General features: G+C 48.3%; 1 protein-coding gene across 1 annotated transcript in view; it reads right to left on the minus strand.

Moving 5' to 3' along the window:
- LOC128876156 (histone-lysine N-methyltransferase Suv4-20-like) overlaps positions 1-22,907 on the minus strand; it is a 102,597-nt gene that overhangs the window by 44,845 nt on the left and 34,845 nt on the right. The window lies entirely within an intron of this gene.

Here is a 22,907-nt window from a genome sequence, read left to right on the forward strand (position 1 = left end):
GATCCGCGGCCGGGTCTCGCGCGCACGGGGGATCCCCTAAAGAGACGAGCGGAGGACAATGAACCCCGCTCGTGTGTGCGCGTGAACGTGCGTGCGTGCGTGCGATAATGGGTAAACAATAATGAGGGAGAAAACGCAGGTGGAACGAGGTAGAAAAGGAGGTGGTGGAACGGCGTTAACGAGCTAGAAAACTAGCGGAAATTTACGCTCCGACAGATCGCGGTTGGGCTCCTTCTGAACGATATAATAATAACTATAATAACGCTATCCCGGCCGATCTGCTTAAAGACGCGGCCGTGTCCTGGTCGCGTCGAAGGAGAAAAGGAAAACCGGGGGTTCCCTGTCGGGGACGCGAGGAGGAGGCGCGAAAGCGCATGATCTGACGCGCTCCGTTGAGCGTGGTTCACCTCGGTGGCTACCATAATGACAGTCCCCGCGCGTTAAACATCGGCCTTACCTTCCCTTTATTATGCAACGTCATCGAAGGGAACGGCCGAAAGTGAAAAATCGTCGATCGTAATCGGAACTGAGGGCGAGGGGGAGGGCTGTTTGCAATCTCGAGCCATCGATGAAACAGGATCGCTGAGAGTGAAACCTATTAACGAGGTGCGTCTTACTTCCAGGCGACGCGTTAATACGAGAACGTTTGGCCATCGATAAGCAACCTCGATGATTCCTCCATCTCGCGTCTAATTGGGCGGAAGGGGGGCGATCGAGAAACAGGATTTCTGAAATACTATCAAGGGTTGGCGATCAATCGTCCGTGCGATAACGTATCTGGATATCGTTACGTATACGATCTACGAAAGAGTATCGTAGAGAAGGTGGGAAGCTTTTTTCTCATTTTCCATTTTTCCCCGTCTCGTCCACTTCCAATTCAATTTACCATTTATCCAAAGTTCGGGAAATCTTTTCGTCTAGCTCCGTACAAAATTTTCCAGTCTCGACGCCTGTCGCGGTCGTTCCTAGCGCGCGCGTCATCTCCAGGTGACTCGTTTTTTATGTGCCCGGGCCCCAACAGCCTCGACCCAGTCCCCGACGAGGCCGCGACCCGCAACTCGCCGTAACCGGGTCGTAACCTCGACCTCCTCCGCGGTTGGTGTCCCCAGACCAGCCTTTTCGAGTAGACGACGCGACCGAGGCTCCTCTCGTCGCCAGGTCCGCCGCAAACAAGACGGACAAGATGCAAATTTGCATACGAGCCCCGAAGGCTTGTGGAACGACCTGTCGCTGCCGTCCCGACGGACGGGTTCCTCTCGTGCTGGAATCCTGAAAGAAAAAGTCGTCGTCGTCGCGCAACCACCCCGCCGGTTCCTGGGAGACGTGTCTGGGTTTAGATTGGGGATGTTGTTTCGGCGGTGGAGTGTCATAGATCGATACAGGACAACTCGAAATAGGCCTGAGGGCTTCTTTCCGTGATCGAACGATCCATCATCATAAAACAGATGAACGGGATTTAAGGTAGATCTTGTCGAGGCTGGTGGTATGGTTGTCTGTTTTAGTCGATTCCAGGAGGTATTCGGAGGGAGGCGGGGGCTAGCGAATATCAAAGATATTCGATCGTAAGAGACTTTGAACTCTTCGAGAAAGTACATATTCTTGGTATTCTATGTATAAATTGAAAGTATCGCCAAGAGGTGAGCGAACTAATATCAAATATATATCTCGTATTATTTTCCATTTGGCATTATTGTGTCCCTTCGTTACTGTCAACCTGACGAATATCACTCTAAAGGACGTCGCTAGAATCAATTATACAGATAAAACATTTGTTGGATTCGACTGCAAGAGATATAAAACGGGAATTGTTTCTTTGTTCCAGTCGTCGACTGACAGTACCCTTTAAGCAGCAAGCCTTCGACATGGGCACGGAGGTTGGGGGCGAAATGGGCTGTTTGTCGCAAAGATGAAAAATTCCATACATTCGTGAAAAGCTGACCTCCCGTGCCCGTGATTTCCCTTGCGTCGCGTGATATCGTTCTCTTTGAGCCTCCTCGGATCCTGGAGATAACAAGGGAATGCCGGACGGAAATATTCCGACGACCGTACACTCGGCCAGCCATGGTGGCCTGCAGGTCGTCTAACCAGAATCGGAGTTGCTAACCAATCGATTGTTTTGTAATTATCCCTGAAGGTAGCGAAATTTAATCACCTACTCTTTCCAAACTAAAGAAAGTGCTAAAGTCTAAATTCCTCTCTTGACTCCAGAAAATATTCCTAACGTATCTGTAACCCAACCGGACTATAAAACCATAACTCATCTCTGCCGCGAAGCGTCACGCGCCAGAAGGTCTACGGTATGCGTCTAGTCTAGTAATACCTTCTTTCTAGGCCCGACGTCGGCGTCGCCTATGAATCAACCTTGGCGGCCCGATAAGAACGATAAAGAGGTCGGCTAGTCTAGACGATTACGCAATTCCCTGAAAAGGCATTGATTGGTGTTCTCCCCCGCCGGTCCCCCCGACAGCCAGCTAGATGAGAGGCTTCGGATACTCGTCCCCATTCGTTGTCCTCATTGGTGACGTCTTTGTCGTCGTTACGGCTTTCCTCGACGGTGTTGTCGATCGAGATCGAGTTCTCCACTCGATCGTCGACGGACGAGGAATTTCCGTGGATCCATCTATTTCGTTGGAAAACCAGAGTGCGACAGGTATCGAGCAGGGAGATATTTATCCAGCAATATCTCGAGATATTGGGAAGCTCGTCCGTGATTAGGGGATTCATCGGCGACGGTAGTCATCTTGGTAGATGAATTTTCTTGGCTAAATGTTGGGACCGAGTCTGTTTCCGGTCCCAATAGGTGGGCCCAAGCATTTCCAACGTTTGTACACTCACGCTTCCTAGCTTTTAATGTCCCGTTGCGCACGAGCTCGGCATGTCACTTTTGACTCACGATCAACCAGTGGGCCATTTGCGTCCTAACGTCGCATTTAATCCTCTCGGTTCCGCGCGACCTAATGACGGGTCTTTCACCTCTGGCTCGCGCGGGAACCAGCGCGTTAAGGGGTTACACCAGCTTGGAGACGTGAGATATTCATGGGTCTTCAAACATTCATTGCGACGGAACTGTACGTTGGAGGAGTTTCTCTAGTACGCGAATATTCGCTAAGAAAAACCATTTTTTTTTCCTTCGCCGAGTACGCGCTGCATTATTCGTGGAGGGACATGTATGACCTGTGGGTTATTAAACTTTCCTTGTGCGTCGAGGGGATATCCGTAGAATTTTCGTTGAAATGTACGTGGAGTAACTCGAAAATACGAGTTACGAATTGTTCAGAAGATAAGGGAACTTTTTTCTGTTACTAATTTTCGGTTCTCTGATTTCCTAAATCTCTGGAGACTAACAGAGCTAAATCATCGATAGCGAGCGAAGAAAGATTTTTCTATATGCGGTCAATCTCAAAAGTATTCCGTACCCTCTACGTTTATTAAAGAAAGTCTAAATTAAACCTGCCCTAAACCTAGGACCTTAGCTACTGCCACCTAGATCGAACTACCAGCGTGCAAAGTAAACGACTAATTGATCTTCTCTATCCAGATACGTGGTATGTGGGCCGATTTCTCGGATGATCGGCCTAAACGTCGCTGCAATTGGGAAAGCGCGAGAGACAGGCGGACGCGTTACGCGTGCAAGACACGTACGTCGCGATTGTGGGTACACAATGTCCCCGACGCTGCGGAACACACGCTCGAGTGGCCAGCCACTTACGAGGAAACCGACTTTGATGCCCGTCCATCCGAGGTCCCCGGGTTGTCGCAATGCAGCCGCGATTGCGGGCATCCGACGCGCGGGTAAACACGTCTAGACGTCCGACTTTCACCTCCGTCGCGAGCCTCTGTTGTAACGCGAGCTTCGCCTCTAACTGGCTTCCCTGGCGAGAAGAGCCGAAGGACGTCCTGGAATCCGCGACGCGTCGTCTCGAAACGAGTATCGCGTACCATCGGGAACATTTCGGGAGGGCACTCGAGGAAAATCCGCGAGAATTGTCGAGATAAACGGAAGGACGCACTCCTGTAGCCAGGTGTGTCGGTATTGGTGCGAGCCGAGGAAAATTACTGCGAGGAGTATGGGATGTTAGAACGATCCTGAGCAAATTATTACAGAAGCATAGGAAGAAGACTCTACCACTGACAACTGATGGAAGTTCTTCTGAAGAGTACAATAGGTAATCAACCGAGTCTATTCATCCTGCCATTACGCGTATAAAATCGACACGAGATCTGAAAAGAATATTCCACCACCGGGAAGAAAACTTTTGAAAGACAGGTTCAAATGTGTCTGTTTACTCTGTCACGGATACTACTACATTAGATACCCTGCCCTAGGCACATTCCTCTAGAAGAGGTCTGGACAAGGGACTCTATCATTCGCAGCTGAAGATCTTTCGGATCCGACTTCTGAACGACAACAGAACCTGCGCCTATTTATTCTGCAGTCCAGGGGCCACTGTGTACGGAGCACTGCCGCGAAGTGTCGATAAATAATCCTCCACCCAAATACGCGCGAAAAATTGACTACGAGGTGGACACCGGAGACACCACCGTTTGTTGGTCAATATTTGCTCTTCGATGATGTACCTCGAATGCCTGCAGTGAAAACTGGTGGTGGGCGAGAATTCGCGTGTACAGTTAGCTTCACCTACTTCGCTGATAGCGTCGCTCGGCGAGGATGCCGAAAGATTGGTGTCAGTGACGTGATCCCTAGCTCTGGCAAGGTGAGGAAGTAGATTCGACGTGGCGCAACCGCCTAAATAGCTGAATGACGCTAGAATGCCGAACATGTAGATCAGAACGTCGCTGGGGCTCTGTCCAACCAGGATTGGGGACCTTTTATTCTGCCAAAGATCTTGCTTTGATGTGTAGATGCGGGATGCAACAGAGTAGGTCCAATTGATGAATCTCTGTGATTTAGGTCTGGATAGATGACGATTTGGTTCATCGATCGAGGATTCAAATTTGTAACTTCCATCTATCAGGACGTCACTCTGACCACCTGACTCTACAAATGGGAACGCTTGAAGGGTAGATGCTTGGATGGATCGAGTTTGAATTTGAGTCCTTTATCAAACACGTGCATTCCCCAAGGTATGATACCGTGATATCATAGTATCAGGTGCCTAACGTGTACAACACCAAGGGAGTATATCGACCTTATCCTCAGCAATCCAACTGCTCTTCTATCAAGATCCCAGGAGAACTTGTTCCTTAATCCTTTCATTCACTTCGAGCAGAATTTGTCATCGATTCGGGATTCGAACCTGGACCTCCCATTCCTCTCGCAACTGCTCTATCCACCCGCCAACGTCTGTGTCCGTCAACGCGTTTAAAATACGCGTGGCAGTTTGATCTCCTCAACTGTCGCCGTGGCTCTCGGTAAATCCTTCCCCAGGTGCTCCGAAGCGTTTCGATTTACGTTTCCTGCATCTTACGTAGCCGGTGTCGGTAGCAAATGGTGCCAATCGGTCCGATGGATCGACGCCACGAGCCGAACATTTCCCGCCCGTGCCATATACAGACACCTATTCTTAGACGAAATCGGTGCAACACCTACGTCAATCAGACGGCTTCGGTATCACCGTGACAGGAATAAAATCACGGCGTTCGTCGCTCTAGAAATAAATACGTCTAGACGTCCAACTTTCACTTGGCTGTCATTAACAGGCCAACCTTCCGCAGTGAGGATTTCAAGAACGCTTCTTGGTTGATTGCTTTCGATGACGAGTGTCCCAAACGAGGAGTTGTGGTGCTCCTAGTGGCACAGGAGGCATCGAAAGTTTCGTATTCGAAGATTCACAGATTTGTAGATGGCAATCTAGAAACAATACTCTAAGGTCTGTTAGGTACTGAAAGATCAAAGAGGTCTTGGTAGACTTGCATAAACCTTCACCTTGGTTTACGTTCTCAGACCTCTAGACTCCCAGTTTGCTAGAGCTAACCTAGGCGAAGACAAACGAACTCCGACCTACCATCTCCATACAGGGATCGCGATGGTATGAGCAGGATTCCATCGGAAGAAAAACCACGAAACCGACCAAACAAGAGGAATCGATTACCCGAATTAACTTAACCAAAGCTCTAAAAGCCAAATCCTGTAGGGCCCCGTCAAACCTCCGCCTCGAATTAATCTACACACATTGTCGAGCTACCTAATCTAGCCCCTGGACACGTTTCCTCTAAAGTTGCCTGCGCGAGTCGTGTTCCGTTGATTGTCGCGTATCTGCGCCGTACGCGGTGCTCCGTTTCCTGCGGTCCGCGACCAGGAAACCAAACGCGAAACGGGAAACGTCTATTTAAAAGCGGAAGGCGATCGGGGCACTTTGCTTTTGCGACGAACGGGCTTAATCCGGCGTGCATACGCCGCGATGCGACGGTTGGACGATCGATAAACGCGTCCGTTGGAAGAAAAGTCGAGAAAGTAGCGGAACGGGAGGCGGAAGGACCGCAGACGCGGTCTGCGGTCTGCTTCGACCGCGCCAGCCTTCTCACGGCTACGCAACACTCGCTGTCGTGTATTTCGACCGCGCGAAAATTCCGGTTAACTTCCCGTTCTCTTTGTCCCCTTGGTAAAACGGTCGTAAAAGACTCCTCAATTTGGTCGTCGAAGTTTTTTAATTTACTTCGCAAAGAAATAATTGAGATGTCGCATCTAATTTTTCTCGAGCGAGAACTTGCTGTAGAAAACAGCTGATATCTCGAAGATTTTGATATCGCGATATAGCGAAGAAATAAAATGCTAATAAGGTCGCGGAGTAGCAGGATGTGGCTAGCGTGTCGCGCTTGAACCTTACGAGGTTGTATTCCGCTCAATTTCACCAACAAAGGAAACCGTGACTGATTTATTCGCCTCGAGGGTTTCCGGTCGCGTCGTTTTGTCAGGAACCGGAAAGAATCACCGCGAAGAAGGTGAAAGCATTGTGTGCAAACAAATTTTATTTTAAGGGGTTCATTACTACGCTCCTCATAAATATTGATACGTACCGTCGATTTCGGAATTGGAACCGGGGAAAAAACACGCGCAAAATAATACAACTCACCGTAACAGAAACCAAACGAATAATCAGAAACTCGACGAGGTTCGAGTGATTTCGTAAACGAACAAATCATAAAAGTTGGACAATTTCTACAAGACCCGACCATTAATGTAAATTTCACATCGAAATATAATCGAAGAAACACCTGGTACTAACCGACCTAATCTCGATTAAAAGCCCGCAACGGTGGAATCACGCCCGTATCACGGGGCTTAACCCATATATCGGCGTAACCTTAACAACGTGAACGATGATCGATCATCGAGGGTGGCGGGAATTAGGTTATTCGGCCATTGCCGGGCGAGACGAGAGACGTGGAACGAGCCGACACATCGACCCTCGTAATCGGCGAGCGGAGTGAATTTTTCAGCCCTCTATAAAAGATTCGTCGAGTCCTCCGCGCCAACGGATATATGCGTACGCATATACACGTATGTATATAGAAATACATGCGATATATAAATGTGTGCGCGCGTACCTCAGCGTTCGAAACGGGCGTGGTTTCGGCCGGAACTCGGCCAGACGAGACCGCGATTCGCTGGGCCCTGTCCGACGGAAATTTACTGCTCCGCTCCGGGACTAAAAGCCGCGATAAGCGATACGAGGAGACGGCCTGCGGAGATTACGCGCGTTAAGAATTCAGGCGTGTCGGCCCGCGCGGCCCGGCCGATGCTAACGCAGGTTTATTTAATCGCGAACTCCACTTTCGGTTGCGACTTATCGATTTTAGGCGGGAATTACGGACACGAAACATCCGACGGACGTGATTGTCGCGACGGAATTGGGGATGGTCGGATAGGTGATAAGTAGACAAGGATGAATCTCGGGGACGCGAGTATTCGGGAATATATAGAATAACGATATTCGCGTAGAAATTGAATATCGAATAGAGACCTCGATTCGAGGAGATCGAGACACGTTTAAACAATCTCTCCAACCGATGCCGACATCTGCGAATGACGAATATTTCTGGATATCCGCGGCTGGTTCTGCAGCGTCCCGATCGTGCGATTTACACGCGCGCGTCGACGAAGGTTATTCTCGCTCGTTCGTACGACGACTCTTGTAAATTTGAAACGATCAGTAACACGACAGAAGCACAAAGAAACGAGTAAAAAAGAAGATCGATCGTAGCGAGAGCTCGGATCGAACGACCTTGATCGTTCAACGAGCAATCGTCTCAAAGAGTAGATCTCTGCTACCGCTTATGTAAACTGATTAATAACGAACCGGTGGCCGGTCGATAAGGCTTCTAATAGTACAAGTTCCCCTTATCGCGGCTCAACGAAGGCGTGTTACGATCGAGGAGGAGGAGGGGGGGAGGACTGTCACGATGATAGAAACGACGGACGTCGAGGCGAGGTTCTAAAAACTAGTTTGCATAAATGGCTAGCTCCGATTAGATAGCGAATTACGTGGACGTGTTTGTCGAAGCCTGGCCTTATCTGACACTCTGGCATCCGTTCGCTCTACGCCCCGTATTTCTTTCTCTCGACGGGTAAAAACGACGTCTCCGACGGCCCCATCATCGCCGAGTTATTTCAATTTTATGCGCCCTCCGAGGATTTTCGAAACGGTCCCTCCACGACACCCGACCTCTTCGCTTTGCCTCCAATTTATTACAATAAAGGATCTTGCCCCGCACACGCTAGAAAATGTTTCAATTTTCTGTGACTAATCGAAAAGAGATCACGTTTGAATATATCTAATCCATCCATCTGATCTTCGCTCCAAATGGAATTGTTTTCAAGCTTAAGTAGTACACCTTCGAAACGACTATCTAATCAAATATCTTCACGTTCGTATATAGTTCACGCTAATTATCGTTTTACGGTCGAATAAATATAAAAATGCGGCCAGGACCGATGCCTCGAGTTCGATCCGCGATGAACATTTCAACGGCGGACGTACGGATCGACGGCGGCAAAAAAACGCCCGGCCGCCGACACAATCGATCGGAGAAAACCCGTCTCTCGCAGGGAAGCGTCGGCTCGGATTAAGACACGTCCGTTGGCGTTCCCTCGCGTCGCCCTTGCCGCGAAAGAAACCCGTAGCCGCGCGAATTCCACGAAGATCCCCGAGAAATCCACCGTCTGCCCCCACGAAGAAAGGGGAGAGAGATCCGACCGGTGCTGACAAAGGAACGCGCGTCGCCCCCACGATCGTCTTATCGGTCGCTCGTTATCGAGATTCACGGTGGTGTCTATGACGAAAAAATCCGAAGAAACCCTTCGAGGCGGCTGGAGCTTTTCCTCGCCTACGACGATCGGAGGGATAATCGTGGACACGTGTAGCTCGGTTGCGCATTAGGACGCCGCGCGAGTTTCGTTGCTCAGGGCGAGGAAACCATTTACCCTTGATATTCTGCTCGGTGTCTGATCCCGGAGAAATGATTTTCGCGATGGAAGCTGTGATACGGAGACATTCGGAGTTACATTTGGATACTCGGGAGGTGACTTGACAAATTTGAAGCAATTTTAGAGGTATTCGAAAGATAACGGTCGATTTTTTCCAATAGAGGATAACAATAACGATGTTGGTGCTGTCTGGTTGGAAAGTGTTGGGAAGGGTTGATACAAAGAAAAGATGATTCTAGATGAATTGCTAGACTACACAGCTATATCTGCGATAGACTAAACACCTACGTCCGAAACCTAGACAATGCATAGAGTCGAGTCTTAAGATCTAAAAACGGTTTGGCTGCCATCCGCAGACACTCGCCCTCGAAGAGTAAATAGTGACACGTATATATGATGATTGGACTGCGGATTTTAAATCGTCTCGAATAAACCTAATAAACCTCGAGTACCTTGACCACCCTCGGGAATAGACGGCATCGCTCCCAAGGAATTTCTCCCCTCTTCTTTTCTTTTAGTCGGGTAAAAGTTCGAAACGTGAAGCAACAAAAGTCTCAAAATACAGCGTAACTGGAAGCGTCTAAATATACGCTGGTGCGTGCGCGCAGCGAGCGGGAATACGAACGCGAAAGGAAACAGAGAGATCGTGTGTATCCAAAGGGTGCGGGGGTGCGCGTCTGTCGTTGGGTCAGGGTCGACGCGCGAGCAGGAAAATCGAGAGGGAAATCTGGCTACCGCCAGTCGATATGTATCGTCCCGACGTAGCCCTAGCCCATATTACACCGCGAGGGATGTTCGCCACGTCCCATTCACGAGCCATTATGAAATATTCCACGGGGGGGCTAATGCCACCCCGTCTCCCGTCAGTCGACCCGTGTACGTGACCAGATCACGCATAAAAAAAAAGGAGAGAGTAGCGGTAAAAAAAAAAAAAAATAGAAAGCGAGAGAAGTTTTCAACGTCGTACAGCACTCAGAGATTCCAACCCCTCGTAAACTAGAGAGATCGTCGATTCGGGATCTTCTCGAGGGGAATACAAAATTTTATACACTTGGCTGAATCGTTCTCGGCTTATCGCATTCCACGATTTTTACAGCGCGAAGGAAGATACAGCGAGGAAGACGTAAGAGACTTTGCATTTACGCGAGCCATAAGCAGACGAACGAGAGATAACAACCGAACCGTTCGCTCCGAGAACGGTCGTGAGTCTAAAATTGCTGGAAATTGATTGCGCGTACCTCTGCTTTGGGAAAGATTACTTTCAACATCGAACAAATCGGTCAACCATCGTCGACAACGTACACTGTCGGCCCCGAGTATCAGGACATCCGCGTGGTTTAACTGTAAAGAAAGTCACGAAATCATTCAGACTTAGCTACATTTATATTCGATAAATATTTACAGTTGAACATGTTCTTCATTCGAGCCCAGAAAATAAAGGCAATTAATGTTCGTGTTATAGCGTCCTAATAATTATGACCAACAGGGTATCTCATAAAAATTTCAATTTACATATCCCACGAGAATATTCTTTCAATACTGTTTCAATACTATTTCAATTTCATTAAAGCAACCTGGCTATCCAAGACTACGAACGATAATCACTGTTAATTGCATTCTAATGTGGATTCTTGTTCAGCAATTGTTCCGATGAATTCCAATTTAATTCCAGAACTCGGTTCGCGCACACTGAAATCTAAATATCACCGGGGTCCGTGCTCCACATCCACGTAGCATCCCCGAAATGACCGTCGGATCCACCCCCGGCCGCGATTCACGCGCGCGAGCCGTGTCGGTTCGATTGCTCCGCGCACACAAGGTAGCACCGCGACCGCACGGGCAGAACCTTCGACAATGGCTCGACAGGAGAGGGTTGGAATCGGTGTACACACCCCCGTCGACGGACATTTCGCTAGTCGATCAGTCGAAAGAGCTACGGGCGTAATTGAATCCGTGCCGCCAGACTTTATTTCGCGCCCCCGAAATTGTCCTTACGCTAGACACGCAACACCCCGCGTTAACCCTAGGAACGAATAATGAGATTCAGCCAAAACTCTGGGTATAAAATTTCGAGTACGATTTACATTTAATCAAGACTTGAACCACGACTTGGCGCGGATAGTGTAGTATAATGTGAATCTGCATAAGCATCCGCAGTCTAACGATAGTAATTAAGTAAGGGAAAAATAAAAAGAAGAGGGGAGACTCGATTCGATGAACGAAATTTGTTTCGTCTCGATGGACATTACCGAAATAAAATTGAAATAAAATTATCATTTTCCAGGTGGAAAAGGGTATGTTATTTCTCGGTCCCTGCAGGGTGCGGATAAAATCAGAGATCTCCGTTCTATTGCGACGTTGTCCCAGAAGAAGAGGACACGGAGAGAAACCGAATCCGTTTCTATGGGCGCGATATCGTCGGACGTTTCCGCTTTAAGCGCGACCCAGACAGCCGTTCCTGGTCCAAAAAACCACCCTCCAGTCCTGGCGACCCTCCTGCCGCCGTCAGACTCGCCCGCAACGCTTCCCCGCGTCCCGGTGTCTGGTCCTGGCTCGCTTGAATACGACCACGACGAGGGGTGAAACGAACGGGGGACCGAGGAAGACACCGCCTCGGGGGCAGTTTTATTTAAATCGGACTCGGAGAGAAAATGCGGTCTACGGAGGTCTGGCGAAGCGCGGTCGGTGTAAGTTGGATCGTATATATTTTTTTTGCGAATTATTCCACGGAACCACCCGGATTCTAAAATGTCTCCCGCGATGAAAAACGTCGCGCAACGGTCATTTTTAAGAATCCAGGCGGCAGAAACGAGTAAGGAATTCAACCAGGAGAATCGATTCCCACGAAGAAAACTATCATCGAAAAATTCCTAAAAGATTCCAACACCGAAAGACAGACCACCCTCTTGCAGGATACATCTTGTCCCCCGACTCTCTTGCCCCTTCGTTCTAGACAATATCAGTTACTCCCAGTTTTGAGAAGCACCCAGTATAGAGCGTCTCCGCAGGGTCTCTGAAGATTTTAAATCAGGATCACCCGGAAGATCCCTGGCGCGTTTTAGCGAGCACGAGACCGTGGATCGCGGCTCTCCGGTGGCTTTGACGATCGGTTGAAAGGGGAACGCGGCGAGGCGGAAAATGCTGATGCCTCGGCGTTGCTGGAATTCGAAATCGATTCGTGAGCCGTCAACGGTGAGCTCGCCCGCGAAGGTACGAGAAACTCGGTTACAGAAGGGAAAAGGACGGTGGGAGGGTTAGCGAGGGGAGGAGGATAGCTTTCGCGCGGGGAGGTCGCCTCTCGGAGGGCCAACGATCGCTTTAACGGGGCCGTGCTTTCCAACGGGGAGCGGTTTTCCAGCGCAACGGAAAGAGTACTTTTACTGCGGTCACGGCCCAGGATGCTATATTCTCGGTGTAAATAGTTGAGAGAATTTTGTGTCTGCGATCCAGGGTCTCGGGAGAACGCAGACTTTCAGAGGCAGACCCCGATATCTCGTCTGGGATACCTAGGAAAGGTGTGTAAATAGGGTGCTTGGAGAAAACGGGCTTCGATGGTTCGCAACACGCGTCTTGAATGCCGACTCTGGTACTTTTACGTTTTTGTATGCTAGGAATCATTGATGTGTCTTTATGATTTATAAATTGGTATACATGTTCTAGGTACTGTAAACCCTGAACACGAGGTGGACCATCGTTTGAAGCAGAAAAAGAGGAGATGGCGCTCTCGAAAATTCTCCAACGTCGACCCCGTTGAACGGCTAGGTAAATCGTGGCTCGTCGATGACCTGGATTCGTGATCGAACGAGTAGGCGCGCGTCGACGGGCGAACAAAGTTTCGACGGACCGGCAGAACGGTAATCCGCTTTGCACAGCTTCAAGGCTACTTAGCAAAAGTCACGCACGTGGATAAGCCGCCGCGAGACACGAGGAGGCGTCTATCGTTGGCTCCAAATAAGAGGATTCAAGCTTATTTACGATTCCCACTGTTCTTGCTCTCTGGGGCCTATCGATACTTTTTCCGAGTTTTTTCGATTCCTGATTCGCGCATAACTTCGCCTCATGGAACACGATCTCTGCATGAAATCTCTCACGAAATCTATAACAATCGTACGACAAACTGAAAGGAGAACAACTCGAGACGTCACTACCCTCCGTGAGAGCACACCTCGTGATCCCATTTTTCCTTGTTTTCCTTTTCCCTGTTTTCCTTGTCGAGAGTTCCCGCTCCTGTCATATCCGAAAGCAAAGATGCAGGCATGCATGCATGCGCGCACACGTCCCGTCTATCTGCCTGTTTTGTTGGCGCGCGAAAGAATTCGAGGAACGAACGGCGTACGATCATCCTCTGTTTTTTATCCGCGTGGGTTCTTTTTATTTCCTCGTTCGATGCGCCGGCTGGCCCGGCCCGTTTGCTTTTGGCAGTCGATGCACCGCACTTGGACGTCGCCCAAGCGTAATAAATTTCAAATCAGGTCATTGCTTCTCTTTGCACTTAGCGCGACGCGACCAGACGCGACCGGACCCGCGACGCCACGCGTCCACTTCGACGCCCAGAGAAGGGGCAAACTTTTGTTCTTAGAAAAAGTACATTTTTACATTAAAAAGATATAATAAAAATACTGTATTAATTACTTTTATTCGCACTTTTACTTCCATCTAAGTAGCCTTCCATCTAAAATACCGGTTACCTGCAATTTCGATTTAGATAAGAATTTTGCCGATCTCTCGTGGACTCTGCCCATTGGCTCGAACGACACCCGTTAACGAGAACCCTTCCAGCTCGTTCTCTTTATCTCTGTCCATCGCGCCCTGACCCCGCATATCCTGTACGCGCGTTTATCAGCCGCTTCACCGGCGAGATTATCGTCCAAGGCACGATTGGCGGAACTGACGTGAGAAACGAGAGACGACGCGGCTCGATTTAAGCGCCACGATTGGCCGTCCCGATGCGCGAAATTGATTTGTCGCCAATAGGTGTTGATGGGTTAACTCCCGCTATAATTCAATTCCTCCTTTCGCTTCTGCAGACTGCCACTCGAAACTTTCAAACACCCTTTAACCTTTTCAATAAATTTTTACTTGTTTCCACTGCAATAAAAAAATGTTCAAATATGGTATATTATAATATTCTGATACTCTTCCACGTGGCTCGCGTCAAATAACAAATTTTCCCATTAATTTCTAATAATTGGAAAACGATCTTTTCACGTTCAAATTATTGACTGTACCTATTCCAAAGTGCTCGAGCCCCCCTCCCCCCCCCCTTTCCCCCGAGCCAGTTCATTTATCACCACAACAGTCAACGTACTAATTGAATAAGAAGTAAACAAGCGACACGAAATTCGAATCGTAAACAAAAGTCTAATTTTGAACTCGAAGCCGAAGGAACGTATTTACGTTTCCATGAAATGTTCCCGAGAACGCGAAAACTCCCGAGGGGCAATCGCGGAGCCTCGCATAAGCGAAAGCTTTGTTTGCGAACGATTCGAAAAACTGGCGAGCGTTTCTGTAATAAGAAAAACATTTGCGCACCGTCTCCGAGATAATTCCTCGATGGGCGAATCGCAGGAAGGAAAAGCGCGAAACGAAAGGTTTGCAAACGTCACGAACGTACCGAGTCAAACACCAGGTGTACGCGAAAACATCGAGAAATGCGAGAACCCTAAGGCTGTCTACGGTTTTTCGCATGCAAATTGTCACGTTCAGCCGTGACAACGATACTCGATACGAAATTGTAATATTTACGACTGTCGTCGATGACTCACGCTAATCTTTTGCAAATACGTGACTTATTTTCGCATTTGCGGCGAAGACGTGTTGGATAAAGTACCATAAGGAGTATTTTATGCATTTATGATGTACAGTAATGTGGAAAACGTACGTTGGATATATTAGGTGTAGACGTTAATTATGTGATTTGCTTGTTTCTTATTTTGTCACGTTAAAGTGCCAATCTTCTAAATCATCACCCTGATTTCTATTATAATGTATGTACATGTATACACATAACCGAAGTCTCAACCCGATGGCCATTATAATATGTCTGTACGAACTTTCCTAGCCAACAGATTTTGATTATAATGAATAATAAGCAAAATTTTACGGCTACTTTGGTACTTTGGTTGGTACTTTAAATTAGAGTAATAAATGATATTTTTCAATTAATGTTTTGCAATCAATATAGTAAAATTGTTATTTCATTTCGCGTGCATTTATTATATTAGTTTTAGATAAAAATGAAGTCCATTTTTTTAGCGATAAAAATCTAATCGTCTTTAATAAAATAATAGGAGAAACATAATGTAATGATTATGTCGTACCAAGCGATATTAAATAATAAATATTTGAACAAGAGAATCTAACGAATACTGTACAGACTTTATCAATAATTACAGTAAACTTCAAGTATGATATGTAAAAGTAATAATAGTAATAAGTAGGTCCTTTGTAAAAACTTTGTAAAAAATCATACTCAGAAAGAACTTACAGTGCGATGCGTCTCGGTGACGTTATGTAATACTTTATCTAACACTCCCGAGCAAAAATTACTAACAAAGTGTAAAACATACGCGAGAATACTTTGAATTTTGGAAATCGTTCTTATTGTTTGCCGAGCTATCGCGCAACTGAAAGCAAATTTCGATTAGGGCGTACAACGAGGTCGTATTCAATCGTTTCAAAACACGTAAACATGGCCTGCCTCAACGACGACTGTAAACATCGGCCCGCTGTTTTTGCCCTCTATCACGCTACAAAGGAAAGATTACAAACTGCCAGATGTCGAGTTTGGTGAAACGTTATACGAAATAACCGTTGATACAATTCAATAATAATTATTTCGAATACTCGAGGTTTCTCTCGCTATTAAGCAGTGAAGAATATTTATGCGTTATTCGACATCGTTCTACGTTCCATACGACTCGTTTCGAACGTATTCGCTGTACCGTACACTCGTCCTATTTAAATTTCATCTCTCATCAAATTCTCTCATTCGTGTATCTATTAAACCAAAGAAGACTCGGAAACGAATCAACCCCAATCGCACACCGCGTCCTGTGGGTTGGACCAACCGGGCGTCGAAGTTGCCTCGTCAGCATCGCCTTGGATTTTTCTCCTCTCACGGCCAGTCGACGGATCGTCGATCACGATTCCGCGATGAAATTTTCCTCCGCGGGCAAATTTCTTTTTCGGTCGCGACGTTTCTTAGGAATAATGATACCGGCTGGCTCGCGGAAGGAGACCAAGGCTAGGAGAAAGACGTCAGAACGGAAGAGAGTCACGTACGCGTCGGGTCGTCTCACCTTCTTCGAGGAAACGCTACAACGTCGTCGCGACAACGCGGCGTCGCGTCTGGCGAACGCGTTTTTACAACGGTTCCCCGAGTCTACGCGTTCTCACTCGCAGAAGTTTCCACGGTTTAAGAGTGGAAAGGAATGGGATGAAGGGAGATGAAATAAGAGGGAGGAGAGGGGTGGGGTGGGTGGGAGGGAACGGTCCTAGGCAGCTCCGTTGTGTCGCAGGCGTTTCCTTCCGCCTGGACGCACCCTGGAGCACCCATCTGTCCTGTCCTCCTCCGTCGTCGCGGCTTCTACGTCTTTTCCAACCCCTCGAACTCTCACCGACCCCTTTTGTCCCGACCCGTTCAACGATAAGATTTTCTTACGGAGTTTTTCCGCCTCGTCCTTTTCAATGGCTCTCGCATCCATCCGCGAAATACACCTCCGTCGTCTCCATTCTGTCCGCTGCAGTTTCTCGAGTGCGCCGGATCTACACGTTTACCTTTTCCACGGCTGTCCGTGGGAATCCCTGGTAACACCCACCTCCCCGTCCCAACTCAGCGGCTGCGTATCGTCGTGAATTGTATCGGGTCTAGCTGGAGGTACGTTCGCTGCGAATCTCATCGCGACGAAGATATCACGGTGACCTGAGAAAATTTAACTTCGGGGTCGTACAGAAACTTTGGTAGCTTTCCCTGTATGGGCAACTCGCCTGCCACTCGAAGGGTTAACCAAATTTCAGAAACTGAGAGGTCCGCCCGATAAAACTTTTCAGAAATATTTCGATCGAATAACTTCTGGAATTTGTGTTATTCTAGAAAACTCATTAACTCTGCGAGCTTTTTCTTCGAGTCGCACAATATTTTTCTACGCGCGGAAAAATGGGATTAAGGACGAAAGTTCGTCGCGAAAGCGCGGAATAAAAGTCAACAACGCTCGAAAGTTTCATCCTGGTCGTGAAATCGCGAGAAGGAGTTCCGTTTGTCCGCGAGCAGATTTTTCGCGTACCGAAGGAGAAGAAGGGCAGGTAGTAGAAAAACAATCGCCGGTCCGCCGGTAACCGGAGACTCCCGCTATAGCGCTAGACATAATATTTACTTCTGCCCACCTGGCTCCCCTCGGTCGGCCACCTACAGCACGGCGGCCATCTTGGATCGGGAAGGTCGGCTGGAAGGTCTAAAGTGCACACGCGCGCATATACAGGGGATTATCGTTAATCGCGGCGAGGTTCTGAACCAACAATGTCCCAGCTTCCTTGAAGAATAATTTTGAAGTAGAAGTATAAGTATAGTTATATAGTAGTATAAAGTATAATTTTTAAAAACCTCCCTTCAATTCCTTCCAACATCCCAACTCTCTCAGCCTCGTTCCCAGTTTCCCAAGCGAAACTTCGACGACGGTTCACCTTCCCGACACTCCTTCTTTATCATCGGCAGCGTCGTGGTGTCGGACAATCGTTGATTTATTTCGTCGGGACGCGACACCCCCCGCACGCTCGCGCTCTGGTAATTAAATTTGATTTACGAATAAATAATCGATGTACCCTGGCCGTCGCGTGATTAACGAGCAAAATTAATACGCGTTCTTAATTGACCCGATTTAATTTCACGTTACGCGTACACCCCGACAGGCGAGACGGGTCAGACGTCCAGAGAGAATGACGACGGGGGCGAGAGAACTTGAAATGGCTTCCAATTACCCGACTGGTAACGATATCGACGATAAAAAAGGCGTGTCGCGACCGTGTAATGACCGTCCGCACGATTTTTCTGGCGACGCGTTCCTTTTACCAGCGTCGCGTCGCCGTCGATAATCCTCACCCCCTAACGCCATTTAGCTCCGTAATCTATGCGCGCCGTTGCCCGACTCGCTGGACTGGTTTCACGCTCGCGGACTATGGTCGTTTCCAACTATTTTCGACGGTCGGACGCCAGCCTCCGCATTGGACAGGCCTTGTATCTTCTTGTACGGTGGGGATCCTATCCCATTTTATGTGTCTATTTATTATGAAAGGAAGTTAATACATCCTGGACTATGGACTTGTACGAGGTATGAGGTTTATTATACGCGTAGCAGTCATTAAACAAAGCCTCAAAAAATCATTAACGTGTGTTCTATCTTCAAACAAATCTAATCATAGGGATCCTCCAAAATAAAAGGAAAATCGAACGAAGCCTGCGGAGGAGACTTTCCTACATAGTAAGTCCAAGCATGAAGAATTAAGCCTCTTCGTCCTCCCCAGATTCCGACTACTCCAGACTACTTTCTAACTCAAACCAAGCAAAGTCTCCCAAAGACAAACGCAAGCGGATTTTTCTACCCAGGGTTCATCCTAAATTTCCCAAATAATTACACCTGCAACTCTTCTTCACGGCGAGTCGAGATTTACACGCGAACTTGCCAACCAGCAGCGCAAACAAATCGCTTTTCACGGTGGCGTGGTACACCGCGGAGAGAAACCACGACGCAGGATCGCGAGGAAGGAGCCGAAGGAGGACGAGGACGCTATAGGTATCCAGGATTCCGTCGTGGTACGTTAGCCTCCTACGAAATCCGACCTTTCACTTCCACGTGTCGAGCATCTTCTCGTGGGGAGGACGAGGAGCGCGTGCACCGCTGGAAATAAGAGAACCGCGCCACTGGATCGCTGCTGGATTCGCGTCACGTGCCAGACGAACGCTCGAAAATTCCATTTTCCACGTACACGGGAACGGGTATCGATGCCCGGGGTACGTGAACGCACACCATCGACCGGTCGATAGGCCTTCGAGCAAAAGTCTCTGGCGAGGCTACGCGACGTGAACGTGTTTGCCTCGGATGAGTGGGCTGTTGCTGGATACTTGTTGTTTCGATCAGATTTTCTCCTAGCACCATGTATCTTTTCTGAATTTTGCGACTTCAAAACTCCTACTTGTATATGAGGTTTGGTACGAATAAGGACACTAGCCAAACTTTGATTAATAACTCGTTAGATTTAGACCATCGTATATGCGACAACAAAAAATATACATGATGAATCGAGTAACCTCCTCCTTTTCAAAGTCGGTTAAAAATAAGGATGCAATTCAGCTCGACAACTTTGAAAATAGCCTCGAGAGGATGCTGTAACCATAGGGTTGAGGCTAGATGAAGAGACTTAACACTAGCGTGTTACCCGGATGTCAGGCGTCGTTCGACACTGCTTGAAGGCAGTAAAACTCCACAAGAACGCCAACCCTGCCAGAGTATGAACCTTTCAAAAGACAAGCTGCTCATCAACTTCCAATGAAACTGGAAATAATAATATCGAAACAACTGCAACTGCAATTTCCTCCTCTCGCTTTTCCCTGGATAGACAGGAAAATGTACACTGCCAAAGGAAAAGTGTTTGAGCGTCCAGTCGGCTCGACTTCTGGAATGTCAAGGTTCTTTTTATTCAGCGAAAGCAAGAGTGAACGCGCCGCCTCTGTGTACCCACCGAACGAGTTGCTCTATCCGTTGACATTTCTGGACGCCGAGTCACTTTCGTTGCACGAAAGTGGCGTAATAAAGCGTTCTTCTTTTGGAACGAAGTACGAGGGAGTGCAACGAACCCCAACAGCACTCGAATACCGACGCAAACCTCGGTCGGGGAATCGCGCGATGGGGAACGGGGTCGATTCCTTGCGTACAACTGGAGGACATCGTCTTATTTTGCTGCCAGTGCCGCGGACCGGGAGATACTGTTATGTACTCGCCCTAATCCGCGGACTCTCATCTAAGCTGTGTCATCCAGACTCTGCGTCACCCGTTCTTGTAAACACTGTGTCATCCAAGACACTACAAACTTTGCGTCAGCTTATCCTCGAACGAAATCCTCCCCTGAACTTTGTTACATCCATTCCTACTGCGATTTTCTTTGGGGTCGTGGATCATTCGAGGTCTACTGTAGGTTGTACGTTGGTTGAAAGGCTCCTCAAATTGAAATTAAAAGCTGAATACGTTGTAACTCCTCAGGTGTTGAGATTATTACTCCCAGGCCATTCCTTTGTGTATACTTTCGGTAACGCGAGGAGTAGCAAAGGGTAACGAGCTCAAGAATGAATTTCAGCGCACATACACGTTGTCCAATTAACTAAGCATCCTAGTTTACGATATTCGTGTAATAAATGGGCAAGGTGTTTGCGGCCCTAGCAATACTTAATTTCCGCGGCACAAGAGATAACGTTGGTTCGGAAACTTGGAATTCGTCGAGTTCCGCCGAAGTCTGCAGGTCCGCCACCCTTACACCCTCCGTTTCGCCGGGCCGCCCCTTTCGTCGGCGACGCGGACCATTGTTGTTCTAGATTGCATTGCAAATTAGATCACGGACAGCCGTCACCCTTCTACCCTCTCTCGTCCCCGGCTGCTCAAGTTGCAATATCGCTGCCTGGGTAGTTCTTGGTTTTCGAGCTGTGCGCTCGTCGTAAACCACCTTCCACCCCTTTCTGCCTGTGATTCAGGCTAGCATCCCCCTCGCTCGCGGGCTTCTTGCGGAACCGCGTCGCAAAAGCGTTGTACGCGAGTCGAGCGGGTGGGTGGAGGGAAGAAAGTAAATTGTTTTTCCCTGAAAGTGAATTACCGTGGCAGGTCGTTGCCGCGCTACCCCTGGATAATTGTCGGATTGCTCGAGTCAAGGAGAAAGAGGGAGAATTTCAAGGAAACCGAAGGTTGCTGTTTCGATAGGTGAAATAGAAACGATTGATTCCCTTTTAGATTGAAATATAATGTCAAGATCAAGGCCTTCGACTGAATGTTTTCGATACTTGGGGTTTTTTGTCATCTAGAAAAGAGTGAAAGATACTCGCACGTCATTTATGTGCGTCTTTTCCACGTACGCGTTACGTTGTATGCGATAAAATCCGCAATGACACGACTCGCGTGCAGACTGTGAATCCGTCGACTAATTTCTATTTACGCGATGGATTCGCGCATAAGCGGCCAGGGGAAACGGATCGATACCGTCTGCGACGCTATCCTCGGCGGCGAACAATACGTCCCCGGTGTTCCGGAAGTCCGACGTCAGGGCCATAAGCACGTCGTAGCGCGAGACAAATCGAATCAGGGACATTCCCACTCCTCTCTATCCGTTCGTCTTTCCGTTTCTCCCGGTTTCCTCGTGTCTGGGCGACGGTGATGTTATCAGGTCTTGTCGCGTCCGCTGGAAATAAATCTTTTGTGGAAGGCGACGGAGAAGGATCTTCGTCTTCTTCACCTACAGCCACGTGAAGGATCCTCGGAGGTGGAAGAAAAGTCCACGGCGGGAAAAGTCGAGGACGCGCGCGGGAGAAATTGAGAATTACTCGTGGATTATTATTTGAGGAAGCTCATTCTTTTGCTAAACGTTTCGGAACTCGTAAGGATTGGGGTGTTTTGAATTTATGTCACGAGTTTGCATTCCTACTGGACAGAAACAGGTTTTTGCTATATTTGATACGGTCTCTGTTCGACACCTGAGCGATGTATTCATTGCACGGCGCAATGACCTGTACACATGTGTAATATAGCGAACGCTTCTATGGGCTTGGCTAAACGATGGTTTGGAATGAATAATTATTTACCCATAGATTTCAAGAGACACTAAAAATGATCAAATAAGAAGAACAAAATTCACCCACCAAACTCGAATCCTATAAAGTGTCTCGTCTACCTCTACCTCCCCGCCACCCCCAATCGAATAGCAGCCAACGTTGACAGTCGGGGGAACAATGAAGACAGCACCCATTCGAACAGGGGCGCTAGAAAGACTGGGGAAAAGAATGAGGAAAGCTCGCGAGATAGCTGGATGAGCACGAGTCGAAAAGGAGGAAGAAGAGGAAGAAACGTGGGCGCGAGATCACGGTCTGATTTCCCAGACGGGGCCAGGGAGGGAAACATGTGGGTTAGATAGACCCAGCTGCGCTACCATCCAGGCCGAGATTAGATATCAGCTGCTTTTTTTCCAGACAGCCTTCGACGTTCCACGAATCGCGTAATAATCTCGTCGAAGGTCGACGACGTCGCGGCTACCTCCGTCGGATGGGAAATCGCGTTTCCTCCACGACCACCCGCCTCCTCTCCGCCACGCGGGTGTCTCTAACGTCCGTTCGAATAACGTGATCGTGCACGCTATCAGGAGTCACGAGTCGCGTTAGGTATGCGAGGGAGTAGCGAGAAGGAACGCGGAAATCGCTGACGACGGATTCCTGCGAGTGTTATTAGGTTGTCCCTCGAGGTTCTTTCGCGGCAGTCTTCTAGGTCCGTTA

Source organism: Hylaeus volcanicus, chromosome 5, assembly GCF_026283585.1.
Source record: "Hylaeus volcanicus isolate JK05 chromosome 5, UHH_iyHylVolc1.0_haploid, whole genome shotgun sequence".
NCBI classification, from domain to species: domain Eukaryota; kingdom Metazoa; phylum Arthropoda; class Insecta; order Hymenoptera; family Colletidae; genus Hylaeus; species Hylaeus volcanicus.